We start from the raw sequence: 15,096 nt of genomic DNA on the forward strand, positions 1-15,096 counted from the left end.
TTATGCAAAAATTAAAAATCAATTCAAACATGCATGTATTTTCTATGAAATTGTGCTGTCTCCCTGTTCAGAAAAGTCTCCCTGTTCATAAGAAAAGTGAGGAATACCATACTTGGATTCAAGAAACTATAAGCAAGAATGTAGAGCTGAAACTAACTCTTATGGGTAAAAAATGTCAAAAAAAAATTATGAGCTAAATGCTAGTGTGTCATATAATAAATAAAAAGAAAATGTTACATTCAGATTATGTTTTCCCATTATCATAACTGGTTGAATGTGAAATAAAAGGAATCAATGAGTTCATGGTTTCACTTGTGCAATATTAAAATATTTTTATATAACTAACTTTAAAACTTATTTTCTTCAATAAAGTAACTTGGCTGCTTTGGTGAAATAATACTATCATTAATGATTATGATATTTATTAATTTACTACTATGTGACAGCCACAATTGATGGTCCTTTAGGTATATTAACTAATTTAATCCTCTTATCAGCCCTATGAGGCAGATATTATTGTTAGAATAGGTAGATAGGCAGATATGAGGGAGGCAGGATAGGGCCCCAAAAACTATCAGGAAATTTTCAGGCAGCTGGTAACAGACAGGGATTAAATCTAGAATATAATCCCTTAGCGTAACCCTCCCAGCTTTTTGTTTTTTTAAAACGGAGCCTTCTCTGTCACCCAGGCTGGAGTGCAGTGGCACGATCTCAGCTCACTGCAACCTCCCCCTCCAGGTTCAAGCGATTTTCCTATGAGACCGAGGCAGGAGAATTCTTTAAGCCCAGGAGTTTGAGGCAGCAGTGAACTAAGATCACTCCAGCCTGGGAAACAGAGTGAGATGCCATCTCTAAAAAACCAAATTCCTTAAAAGGATTGAAATAATAAAATAATTTAAAAAACAGATGTGCCTACATACACACTTAAAAATTTGGAAAGGCCAGGGCAATTAAGCAAGAGAAAGAAATAAAAGGCATACAGGCTGGGTGCAGTGTCTCACACTTTTAATCCCAGCACTTTGGGAGGCCGAAACACTTGAGGTCAGGACCATCCTGGCCAACATGGCGAAACCCTGTCTCTAACAAAAAAATACAAAAATTAGCCAGGTGTGGTGGCGGGTGCCTATAGTCTCAGCTGGTAGGGAGGCAGAGGTGGGAGAATCACTTGAATCCAGGAGGTCGAGGTTGCAGTGAGCTGAGATCCCACTGCTGCAGTCCAGCCTGGATGACAGAGCAAGACCCTTTCTCACAAAAAAAAAAAAAAAAAAAAAAAAAAAAAGAAAGAAAGAAAGAAAGAAAAGAAAGAAAGGGCAGCCAAATTGGAAACGAAGAAAAAAATCAGCTGTATTCACAGATGACATGATCTTATGTTTAGAAAAACCTAAATACTCCACTAAAAAAATTATTAAAACTAATAAATAAATTCAGTAAAGTTGCAGGATACAAAATCAACATAAAAAAATAAGTAAATTGTTATACATCAACAGTGAACAATCTGAAAAAGAAATCAAGAAGAAAATTCCATTTATAATAACTACAAAAAATTAAAATATCTAGGAATCAATCTAACAAAAGAAGTAAAACATCTATAAAGGAAAACTACAAAACTCTGATGAAAGAAATAGAAGATGACACACACGAAAAATGGAAAGATATTCCATGCTCATGGATTGGAAGAGTTAATATTGTTAAAATGGCAATACTACCCAAAGCAATTTACAGATTCAATACAACCTTTATCAAAATACTAATGATATTCTTCACAGAAACAGAAAATAATCCTAAAATTTATATGAAACCACAAAAACCCTAAATAGCTAAAGCAATCCTCAGCAAAAAGAACAAAGCTGGAGGCATCACACCACCTTACTTCAAAATGTATTACAAAGCTATAGTCACCAAAACAGGGTGGTACTGGCATAGAAACAGACACATGGACCAATAGAATGAAATATAGAATGCAGATTCATGCATATACAACCAAATCATCATTGATAAAGGCTCCAAAACCTTCCAATGAGAAAAGGACAGTTTTTTCAATAAAGGATGCTAGGAAAACTGGGTAACTATATGCAGAAGCATACAACTAGACTCCCACCTTTCACCATACACAAACATCAAATCAAAATGTATTAAAGACTTGAATCTAAGACCTGAAACTATAAAATTACGAGAAGAAAACATTGGGAAATACTCCAGTACATTGGTCTGGGCAAAGATTTCTTGTGTAAAATTTCAAATCATAGGCAACTAAAGCAAAAATAGAAAAATAGGATTATGTCCAAATAAAAAGCTCCTTCATAGCAAAGGAAACAATAAAGTTAATAGACAACCCACAGAATGGGAGAAAATATTCGCAAACTATCCATCTGACAAGGGATTAGTAATTAGAATATAAGAGGAACTCAAACAACTCAATAATAAAAGAAATAATACAATTTAAAAATGGGCAAAAGATATGAACAGACATTTCTCAAAGGAAGACATATAAATGGTAAACAAATATATACAAAAAAAATTCAGCATCACTAATAATCAGAGAAATGCAAATCAAAATCACAATGTGGTATAATCTCACCCTAGTTAAAATGGCTTGTATCAAAATGACAAACAATAACTGATGCTAGTGAAGATGCAGAGAAAGGTGGACCTCCATACACTGTTAGTGGGAATGAAAGTTAGTACAGCCACTATGAAGAAGAGTATGTAGGTTCCTCAAAAAGCTAAAAATAGAACATGCATTTGGTCCAGCAATTTCACTACTGGATGTATATCCAAAAGAAAGGAAGTCAATATGTCAAAAAATATCTGCACTCTCATGTCTATTGTAGCACTATTCACAACAGCCAAAATGTAAATCAACCTGAGTATCTACCAATGAATAGATGGATAAAGAAAGTCTGGCATATATACACAATGGAATATTATTTAGCCATAAAAAAGAATGAAATCCTGTCATTTGCAGCAAAAAGGATGAAACAGGAGGTCATTTTCTTACATAAATAATCCAAGGACAGACAGACAAGCATTGCATGTTCTCACCCATATATGGGAGCTAAAAAAAAAGTGGATCTCATGAAGATTGGTGGGTGGAGGTATATAGGAGAGAAAAAGAATATAAATGTATGTATTTCCACTGAACTGTACACTTAAAAATAGTAAAGATGGCAAAGTTTATATGTATATTTTACTTCAATAAAAAATTTTTTAAATACATCTTGAAATAAACCCACCATACATAATTTTTTCACATATTTACAAAGTGGAGCAATATTTTTAACATAAATACCTAATAAAATTTCTTAATATATATGTTGCTGATTTGCCTTTCTAAACCATAAATTGCTTGAGAAAAAGGACCTGCACAATCTGTCATTGAAAAAATACCTCTTGAGAGCGTAAGTTAGTTAATATATGTCAGGAAATTGATATAGGCAAATACTGAAATATTTTAAAAGGTTTCTCTGGCTGAAGAGTTTTGTTTTTATTTCAACTGCAAACTATTGGCAAATGCAGTTATTTTTACCTAAGATTGGGTATATGATTATTCAGTGATAGACATATGAAAATGTTTTTAATGATGCAAGCAACATTTAACAGCGTCTTAAAAATGACTGCGGATTTGGGCTTTGATGGCTCCTTGTTTTATTATTTTTCTAAGCTAGATTTCTTACCATTAAACATGTGCATTGAACCCAAGTGTCATGAATGAGCATGCCATCTTAGGAAACAAATACATTTCATAAGCTGAACATTTTAAATGTTTTCTTAATTTCATCATATAGTGCTTTGAGATCAAGTATAAGAAGCAAGTCATAAAAGTAGTGCCAAACGTAATTCTTTGGTGGTGAGCCATCTTCTCATTGATTTCATCAATCATTCTTCTTTGTTGTGTTTTGAGGTTAGTTTCTTATCCTTGCAAATTCAAACCCACTTATTGCCCTGATAATAAATTGTATTAATGATGACACCACCTCCAATTTGCCATGTAACTTTGGACAAAAGACTCAATCTCTCCATGTCATTGTTTGCCACCCATATAAGTGCAATTTTAATATTTTAATTAAATCTGAAACTGTTGATCTAGTCACAGTGTTTTAGTCAATGAAACAACATAGAAAGAGGCCAGCAGATAATTTTCTTTAAATTATAGTCATTTATCTTGCAAAAAATGTACTGTCACATACCAAAAGGAAATATTTACAACTGGCTCAACTATTTTCATTATCAACCCAAAGGTATAAAAAGTACTTACCCACAGGGAATTTAAAGTGCTAAGATTTTGATCACAAACTCTGCTCTCTGGTGTTAAGAAAGTAAATAGGAAGGAGTGACATCAGCAAGATGGCCAACTGGATTTACCTGGTGCTTGTCCCGCCAAAAAAAGGCACTAAAACAATAAATAAACAACTATATTCCAAGTGGACTGACTGAAGAAGTAAGCTGTCTTTGTGTGTGTGTGGAACATTACACTTAAACTGTCAAAACCGAATTTTTAAGTTATCAAGAGAAAAACTTCAATTTACATATAAAGAAATTCTGATAGACCAAATAGATCTAGCAATCATTTATAGAATACTCTATTTAAACAGTTACAGAATCACATTCTTCTCAACTGCACTTGAGACATTCTCCAGAATAGATCATGTTAGGATTCAAGTCTTAACAAATCTAAGAAGAGAGACAGCATATAAAGTATATATTCTAACAATATTGGTATAAAATTAGAAATCAAAAACAAACAAAAAATTTACAAATACATGGAAATTAAACAACATGCTCCCAAATAACCATTGGGTCAATGAAGAAATTAAAAGGTAAATTTCTTGAGTCAAATGAGAATAAAAACATCATATCAAAACCTATGGGACACAACAAACAACAGTTGTGAAAGGGAAGTGAATAGCAGTATCCTCCCACATAACAAAAGAAGAAAGATTTCTAATAAACAATCTGACAAGGAAAGTGAAAAACAAGAAGAAAATAAACCCAAGATTGATATAGGGAATAAAATAAAATAATAAGGCCCACAGAAGAAATAAATAAAATAGACGGTGCAAAAATAATTCAAAAGATCAATGAGTGAAAAGTTGCTTTCTTGGAAAGAAAAACAAATCTAACACACCATTATCTATAAAAAATTTAAAAAATGAAAAAAGACTCAAATAAAATCAGAAATGAAAAAAGAGACATACAACTGACACAACAGAAATACAAAAAATAGGACTATTATAGACAACTATATATCAACAGATTTGATAAGCTAGAAAGAATTAAATTATAAAAAAATAGAAAATCTGAACAAATTATGAGTGAGGAAGCTGAATTAGTAATAATAATCTTCCATCAGAGAAAAGACTAGGACCTGATGGCTTTACAGATGAATTTTAAGAACTATTGCCAGTTTTTCTCAATCTGTTCCAGAAAATTAAAGAGGTAGGAACACTTCCAAACTCACTTTATAAAGACAGCATTACTCGAACACAAAAACCAGATCAGGATACACACAAAAAACAAAATTGCATACCAGTACCCCTGATGAACGTAGATGCAAAAATTCACAACAAAATACTAGCAAACCAAATTCAACAGCACATTAATAAGATTATTCACACTTCTCAAAAGAAGACATTTATGCAGCCAACAGGCACATGAAAAAATACTCATCATCACTGGCCATCAGAGAAATGCAAATCGAAACCACGATGAGATACCATCTCACACCAGTTAGAATGGTGATCATTAAAAAGTCAGGAAACAACAGGTGCTGGAGAGGATGTGGAGAAATATGAACACCTTTACACTGTTGATGGGACTGTAAATTAGTACAATCACTGTGGAAGACAGTGTGGCGATTCCTCAAGGATCTAGCACTAGAAATATCATTTGACCCAGCCATCCCATTACTGGGTATATACCCAAAGGATTATAAATCATGCTGCTATAAAGACGCATGCACATGTATGTTTTTTGAGGCACTATTCACAATAGCAAAGACTTGGAACCAACCCAAATGTCCATCAATGCTAGACTGGATTAAGAAAATGTGGCACATATACACCATGGAATACTATGCAGCCATAAAAAAGGATGAGTTCATGTCCTATGTAGGGACATGGATGAAGCTGGAAATCATCATTCTGAGCAAACTATTGCAAGGACAGAAAACCAAACTCCTCATGTTCTCACTCATAGGAATTGAACAATGAGAACACTTGGACACAGGATGGGGAACATTACACACCAGGGCCTGTTGTGGGGACGGGGGAGACGGGAGGGATAGCATCAGGAGATATACCTAATGTAAATGACGAGTTAATGGGTGCAGCACACCAACATGGCACATGTATACATATGTAACAGACCTGCATGTTATGCACACGTACCCTAGAACTTAAAGTATAACAATAAAAAGAAAGATTATTCATGATGATTAAGTGTGATTAATCCAAGGCATGCAAGGATGGTTCAACATAATGCAAATCAATAAATGTGACATAACTCATTAACAGAAAGAAAGCTTAAAACCATATTTTTATTTCCATAGATGGATAAAAAGCATTCAGTAAAATTCAAAAACTCTTCATGATAAAAACTCTCAACAAATTAAATATAGAAGGTATGTACCTCAACACTATAAAGGCTACATATGACAAATTCACAGGTAACATATGAGTAGGCAAAGACTAAAAAGTTATTCCTCTAAAATCAGAGAGAAAACAAGGGTGCTCCCTTGCACCACTTCTGTTCAACATAGTACTAGAAGTCCTAGCCAGAGCAATTAAGCAAGAGAAAAAATAAAAGGCATCCAAATAGAAAAGGAGAAAGTTAAGTTGTTGTTGTTTGCAGAAGACATGATCCTATATACAGAAAACCTTAAAGACTATACCAAATAACTATTAAAACTAATGAACAGATTCAATAAAGTTCCAGGATATATAACCAACATAGAAATTTACAAATATTTATATATGCTAATAATAAACTATCTGAAAAAGAAATTAAAATTCTATAATAGCTACAAAAAAGATATCTAGGAATAAACTTAACCAGGAGATAAAAGATCTACACCCTGAAAACTACAAAACACTGATGAAAGAAATTGAGGACACACACATAAATGGAAAGATACACTGTGTTTATCAATTGAAAAAATTAATATTGTTAAAATGTCTATGTTACCCAAAGTGATCTATAGATTGAATGTATCCCTATCAAAATACCTATGGCATTCTTCACAGAAAGAAAAAACTTCTAAAATCCATATGGAAATCCAAAAGGCCTCCAATAGCCAAAGGAATCTTGAGCAAAAGGAACAAATCTGGAGGCATCTCACTATCTTATTTCAAAATATTTTACAAAGCTATAATAACCAAAACAGCATGGTAGTGGCATAAAAATAGACACATAGGCCAATGGAACAGAATAGAAAACCTAGAAATAAATTCATGCATCTACAGCCAACCAATTTTTTACAAAGGTACAAAAACACAAATTGGACAAATGATAGTTGTTTCAATAAATACTGCTAGGAAAATTGGATATATACATGCAGAAAAATAAGACTAGACCCTTCTTCTCACAATATACAAAAATTAACTCGAAATGGATTAAAGACTTAAATGTAAAACCCAAAATTATTAAACTATTACAAGATAACAAAGGGGAAACACTTCCCAACATTGAGCTGTGAAAGAATTTTTTAAATAAGGCCTGAAAGCAACAGACAACAAAAGCAAAATAGACAAGTGGGACTACATCAAGCTAAAAAGAGTTTGCACGGCAACACAAACAATCAGCAGAGTAAGAAGACAACCTACAGTGTGGGAGAAAATATTTACAAGCTACGCATCTGACAAAGAATTAATATACAGAATATGCAAGGAACTCAAACATCTGAACATCAAGAAAACAATTAGATTGAAAATCGGCAAAAGACCCAAATAGACATTTCTCAAAACATGATATATAAATGGCTTAGAGGTATATGAAAAAATACTCAACATCACTAATCATCAAGGAAATGCAAACCAATCTCACAATGATTTGTGCCCAGAAGCTTTCTTAAAGGTTCTTCAAAAAATGTTCACTTCTTCTAGCTTCAATTGCTCCAGAGGATTTCTCTAACATCTATCCCATTTTGGCAGAAGCAAAATTAGACTTTTCATTTTGGACACAATGCTCGCTCTCCTCTATTTTCATAGACTTAAAAGTTTCAGAGTTTATCTTTCCTAAGACTGTTGAGTCTAGGACATGAATTTTGATTTCCTTTGTCCCATGCCTGCAGTTAAGGGCCAACCTTACAGTCTTTGGTATGTGGCTTCAATGATACTGAGACGGGCACCCACACACGTGTGCACGCACACACACACACACACTCTCACACTCGCACTTCTCATTTAAACTCAGAAAACTCTACAATAACCACAATGACAAATGGCGGTAATGTTCTCTAATTTCCTCTCACCTCACCATCCCTTATTTCACTACTGGGGAAACCATGCAGTAAGTGGGTCCAAAGTGTTGATTCTATTTAAACCAAGTACATTTCTTTCTATGATCACAAGGTGAGAGACCAGAAGGTGAAAATCAAAAAGATACTTGAAAGAGGATACTGAGTCAAGCCAGAAGAGGTTGTCATTGCCTAAAATGGATCATCAAGCAAAAGGGCAGACTGCAAAAACTAAGAGCTATAAAGGCAGACTAGTTAAGGAGTCATCTTACCTTTCTCTCTCTCTATTCTTATCCCTTCCTATCCAAACTCTGAACCTCAGCCTGAGTTAGCTATTTAAAATACAAATCTAAATAACTGGTTCTTATATTTAAAACTTTTTAAAAATGCCTTACTCTTGGTTCTGGAATAATGTCCAAAATCATTAGAAAGACGTAACAAAACTCTAGATGGTTTGACCCATTAATTGGTCTTACCACCTTCATTCTCTTGTCTTCAAGTCCTAAGGAAAACTTCAGATGACATCACAACATGCTAAAATATCTTCAGTGGTTCCCTATCACTTGTAGAATTTGAATTTCAACTTCTCAGCTCAAATTTATTCTGTTTTTTCCTTTTATATTCTTTACTTTGATGACTCACATTCCTCTGCCTCCTTGTTCTTTTTTTCTTCTATAGTCTCGCTCATCCCACCTTCTCCATGTCTAATTCCTTTCCAGTAGAACTTGAATCCCATCTCCTCCATGTCTCTTTTCTTAATTCCTCTTATCAAGAAATAATCTCTTCACCATCTGCATTATTATAATATTTTACCATGGCAAGTTACCCCTTGCTTCTTTGGGTTGTAGATAGGAATGTCCCTGTCTCATTTCATCTTCTTTCCTGAGCACTCCTTTAGATGCAAACCAGGAGCTGCATCTGGTTTATCACTTGTTTCAAAGCACCTAGCACAGTGTCAGGATTCTTAGCTGGCACTTGCTCAACAAATATTTATGCAATAAATGACTGTATACAACCATCAGAAATAAGTCACTTCAAGAATCTACAAACCCAAACTACTTCTGACTTCTTTTGTCTACTGTTGGCTAAGTGGAAAGTGCCAAACAATCCTAGAATAAATGAATTACATTTTTAAAGATGAAGAAGCACAAAGCAAAGAAAACAAGAGGGAGATGATCACACCATGGCCTGATTGTTTTGCCCAGGAGGCTTCAAGGTCTTTAAACAGTTTAACCATGGGAGGCAAAGGATGGAATGTGTTCCTAATTAATGCTTTAAACTCATTATGCTTACAAGCCAGAAACTATAATAACTGCATAAGAATTTGAAAATTATTTCCACCAAGATCATGGCAGGTTTTTTGGGTTTTGGTTTGTTTTTGATAAATCTCAATCACTGAGCTTCAAAGAAGCCTGTGCCACTAGCTGAGCTGATATCATAAACCAAATGGGGCAGGACTTGAAGATGGCAGTTTGATTTAGATATAGTTAGATGAACTATATCACCACACTAAAAATCTCTTCTTTTCCCTATCTTAATATTTCATAAAAATGTTACACAGTGCAGTCAGGAAATTTTCAGTGATTAGATTCTAAACACATTTATAGGGGACAGATTGCTTAAGTCAAAGTTAACTATGAAAGTTCATTAAATTTTTATGAATTAGAATAAACAGGGTTTGAATATAATATAATTCTATTTCTCAAGGAGTTCAGCGAATTATTTTTCCTTGGAGCAGGGGTAGATTATTGGTTTTTATTGGTTGGGCATCAGAGGAAGTAATTTGTGAAAACCGTTTTCTTTTTTCCCCCTTAATTCATAAAGTTGAATTTATATGGTTAAATATTCATTAAATGAAATACGACTATGCTATATTTAATTCACTTGATCCTAATTCACATGTTGTTAGTAATTTCAGTACTCTTCCACATAATGATACTAAACAAATATTTGTTGAGTGGATATTGTATGAAGACACTAGTTTGAACTCTACAGGGAACATAAAGATAATCAGTGTATTATCCCTGAGCTAAGGTTTTTACAACTTTTAGGAGAGCTGTGGCAGCTATGTTTCAAGGTGGTCCTCAATGAGTCTACCTGCTGATATTCCCAACTGTGTATAGTCCCTTTCTATACTGAATCAGGGCTGGCCAACAGAACATTGTAGAAATTATGATATGTGACATTCTAGGCTAATTCAAAAAGTCATCTCAGCTTCTGCATTGGTCTGTTAGATCACTCACTCTAGGGGAAGCCAGCTGCCTATCAAGAACCATGAATATCTGAGATTTTATCTTACTTGCAAACACACAAGTTACCTTGCCACAGTTTTGTGGATGGTAATAGAAGAAATGAGATCCCTGAGTCAAAGTCAAAGGACAGCCGATGACTCAAAACAATGAAAGTAACCAAAAGTTTAAGCATGTTCAGTTCCTTCAGCCCCAGTTTCCACAGACCAGTGCAAAGTGGAACAAGGGATGCTTATACATGCACTGGGTTGTGTTAAAGAAGATACACACCCAAATTTAGGAAACTCAATTTTTTACAATGGGCTGTAAACTTGTCTAACCTTTAGCTTAAGGACACAGTATCTTTATTAAGTGAAAAATCCATTCCCTTTGCTCTAGAGGGGGACTATCTTCATTAATCAAGGCAGTTTGCTATGCAAACATCTTCGAAAAGAGAATTCAGAACAAGGGAAATTTTAAGATCTCCTGCTCACAAGATGTGAGAGATGTATGGAGAGTCATCTCCTAACACTATAAAGCCGTGAGATGCTAAAGCACCCCTGGAGAAAGATCTATGTGGTAATGAACTGAGGACTGCTTCTAGCAACCAGCACCAGCCACCAGCCAGGTGACCACGTCACCTTGAAAGTGAATACTCCAGCCCCAGTAACCTTCAGATGACTGCTTTCTTAGCTGAAATCTAACTGCAATCTTTTGAAGGACCTCTAGCTGGAGACAGCCAAGAAGCTAATCTCAAACTCCTAATCCACAGAGAGTACAGGGATGATAATATTGTTGTTTTGTACCACTAAGTTATGAGGTGATTTGTTACACAATAATAGATAGCCCATACAAATTTTTGTACTTAGAAGTGGGGTGCTATTGCAGCCAAAGTTTCAGAACGTATTAGTGGCTCTGGGGATGATGTAGTAGAAAGTCGCTTGGGAGGCCTATGGAGAGTGTTAATTAAAGCACTGGAAGCCTTGAAGCGATTTTTAGGAAAACTCTCAAAGTCTCATCAAGGTCTTTGAGGAGGCTGCTGGAAGGTCTTTAAAAGCGGTGAAGGAATGTTATTGGATCCTGGAAGAAAGGAATCTTTGTTACATAGTGGCAGAAACTTAGCAACACTGTTGCCTGCACTAACATGGAAAGTGGAAAATGTACCTAATGAATGGGATGATCCAGCTAGAGATTTTCAAGTTGAGTGTTGAATATCCCCATCTGGCTTCTTTGTGCTACCTGCAGTAAAATGAGATAGATAGCCCTCTTGAGGACGCTTGAACACAATGTTTTATAGGCAACATACATCCAGTACATAATTTGCAATTCAAGCATATTGCATTTTTGGAAGGTAAATCACATTTTTTAATATAAAATTGAGTTATCTATTTAAACATTATGAATAAACACCATCTTTTAAGAAAAAGTAAGCTAGTAATAGAGAAAGGGAAAGTAAGAACCTTTGTTTCAGCTGGCTTTTATTAAGTGGCTTTGAAGGTAAACGTCAAAGAATAAAATGATTGGAAATAATATTTTCAGTATTAGCTTCCTGGAGGGTCAGATTACCCTCTCCTATAGAGCTAAAGGTCATCTACTATGAGCCAAAGTAAAATGAGGGAAGTCACCATGAAAATGGGTATTAAGGAGTCACTAGGATACAAGAGAAATATGAGGTATTAAAATAGAACCCTATTCTTAGAGAAACAGTGTTAAAACATATTTTCATGGGCAAGACTTTCCTACCTTAAATAATTATTCTGTCTTTGAAAAATTCTAAACAACAAGAAAACACTTGGTCCAAAGATTCAATAAGCTTTTAAGTTGCCAACTTTAATTTGGCAGTGATACTAAGCTGGTCTGTGAAAGCTGAACACATTGGACAGATTCAAATGATGAATTATTTAGAGGCCCATGCAAAATAGTTTCTGAACCCTTTCTTAATCACCTCCTACTATAGTCAACAATTATTAACTTTTCAAAATCTGTTAAACATGCTTTCCTTTAAATTTTGTAATTTCCTTTCTAACAAATAAAATCAAAACAGTCACAGGGTGACTCCAGTTCAGATATAGCAATTATATTTGGAATATTTTATTTAATGAACACTTCTAAAATTTTTTTCCAAAAAAAAAAATTACAACCGACATTCTCTTCTTTCTTTTGCTTTTTTAAGAATATCTGTCTTTGGAAAAATAATGTCAGCTTCTAGCAGAAACTCATCAGAATGGTAAAACACTAGGGAAAAGGCTTTATTTCTTTCTTAGAAACTGAGTTTCTCACTCCACTCAAAAGAGAGCAGAATATTCTTTTCACTGTACATTTATCGAAAGTGAGCAGTCATGTGTTCCTGGACACATCAGAAGCACTGCCTTTATTTCCTAAGAAAATGTGGTTTGAAATTCAGTCTGGTATTCTCAACCCAAATACAGGTACTTCCCTCTTTGAATTCTAGATGCCAGAGACATTAATATGGAATGAAGACAAGCGTATCCCCAGACTCTGCCTGAAATGTGCTATAATAGAATGTGCACAGGGTTTGGAGGGTTAAGAAAACTGAATGTTGACCAAACTTTGCCCACAACTTGCTGTGCAGTCACTTGATACCTTTAAGCCTAAGCTTCCTCATCCATGAAGTAATTTCCAGGCATACCTTGGAGATACTGTGGGTTCATTCCAGAAGACTGCATAAAAGCAAATACAGCAATAAGTCAAGTTACAGAAATATTTTGTTTTCCCAGGGCATATAAAACTTATGTTGATACTATACTGTAGTCTATTAAGTATGCAATAGCATTATGTCTAAAGTAATATACCTACCTTAATTAAAAAATACTTTATTGCTAAAAATTCCTAACAATCATCTGAGCCTTCAGTGAATTGTAATCTTTTTGCTGGTGGAGGATCTTGCCTTGATGTTGATAACTGCAGATTGATCAGAGTAGTGGTTACTGAAGGCTGGTGTAGCGGTGGCAATTTCTTAAAACAAGACATGATGAATTTGCCACATTGATTGACTCTTCCTTTCTTGAAAGGTTTTTCTGTAGGATGCTGCTTGACAGAATTTTACCGATAGCAGAACTTTCAAAATTGGAGTCAATCCTTTCAAACCCTACCATTGCTTCATCAACTAATTTTAAACAATATTCCAAATCCTTGGTCATCATTTCAACAATGTTCACAGCATATTTATCAGGGTAGGTTCCATATCAGGAAATAATTTTCTTTAACTATCCATAAGAAACAACTACTTATTCATTAAAATGTTTTTATGAGATTGCAGCAATTCAGTTACATATTCAGGCTTCACTTCTAATTCCACTTCTCTTGCTATTTCCACTACATTTGCAGTTACTTCCTCCACTGAAGACTGGAGCTCTTCAAAGTCATCCATGAAGGTTGGAATCAACTTCTTCCCAACTTGTTAATGTTGATATTATAACCTCCTCCAATGAATCATGTATTTTCTTAATGGTATCTAGAATGGTGAATCCTTTCCAGAAGGTTTTAAATTTACTTTGCCCAGATCCATCAGATGAATTACTATCTATGCAGCTCTGGCCTTTAAAAATGCATTTCTTAAATAATAAGACTTGAAAGTCAAAATTACTCCTTGATCCATGGGTTGCAGAATTAATGTGTGTTAGCAGGCTTGAAAGCAACATTAATCATGTACATCTGCATCAGAGCTGTTGGGTGACCAGGTACACTGTCAACAAGCAGTAGTATTTTTAAAGAAATCTTTTTTTCTGCTATTTCTTTCCTTAAACCTCAAGAATCAACCTCTCCTAGCTTCAGAGATTTTCCTGAAGCTTTCTCACCTACATCAGCCTTTATAGAAATTGAAAAGAGTTAGGACCTTGGTCTGGATTAGACTTTGGTTTAGGAAAATGTTGTGGCTACTTTGGTCTTCTATCCAGACCACTCAAATTTTGTCAGTATCAGCAGTAAGGCTGTTTTGCTTTATCATTGTTGTATTCACTGAAGTAGCACTTTAAATTTCCTTCAATAAATTTTTCCTTGCATTGACAACTTGATTAACTGGCACAAGAGGCCTAGCTTTTAGCCTGTCTTAACTTTCAAACATACCCTACTCACTAAGCTTAATCATTTATATTATAAGCTTAATCACACATACAGGATATGTGCAACTTTTCCTTTCTCTTGAATACTTAGAGGCCATTGTAGGCTTATTAATTGGCCTAATTTCAATATTTTTGTGTCTCATGGAATAAGGAGGCCTGTGGAGGGAGAGAGAGAGAGAGAGAGATGGGGAACAGCTGGCTGGTGGAGTGGTCAGAACACATACACCATTTATCGATTATGCTTGTTATCTTCTATGGGCACAGTTCCTGATGCCCCAAAACAATTCCAATAGTAATAACAAAGATACATCACAGATATAAAAGTAATGAAAAA

At 34.6% G+C, this 15,096-nt stretch overlaps 1 long non-coding RNA gene across 4 annotated transcripts in view; it reads right to left on the minus strand.

Annotated features, from left to right (window-relative positions):
* Window positions 1-15,096, minus strand: part of LOC126952097 (uncharacterized) — a 122,772-nt gene that overhangs the window by 55,425 nt on the left and 52,251 nt on the right. The window lies entirely within an intron of this gene.

The sequence above is a fragment of the Macaca thibetana genome, chromosome 4 (genome assembly GCF_024542745.1).
Source record: "Macaca thibetana thibetana isolate TM-01 chromosome 4, ASM2454274v1, whole genome shotgun sequence".
Taxonomy (NCBI): Eukaryota; Metazoa; Chordata; class Mammalia; order Primates; family Cercopithecidae; genus Macaca; species Macaca thibetana.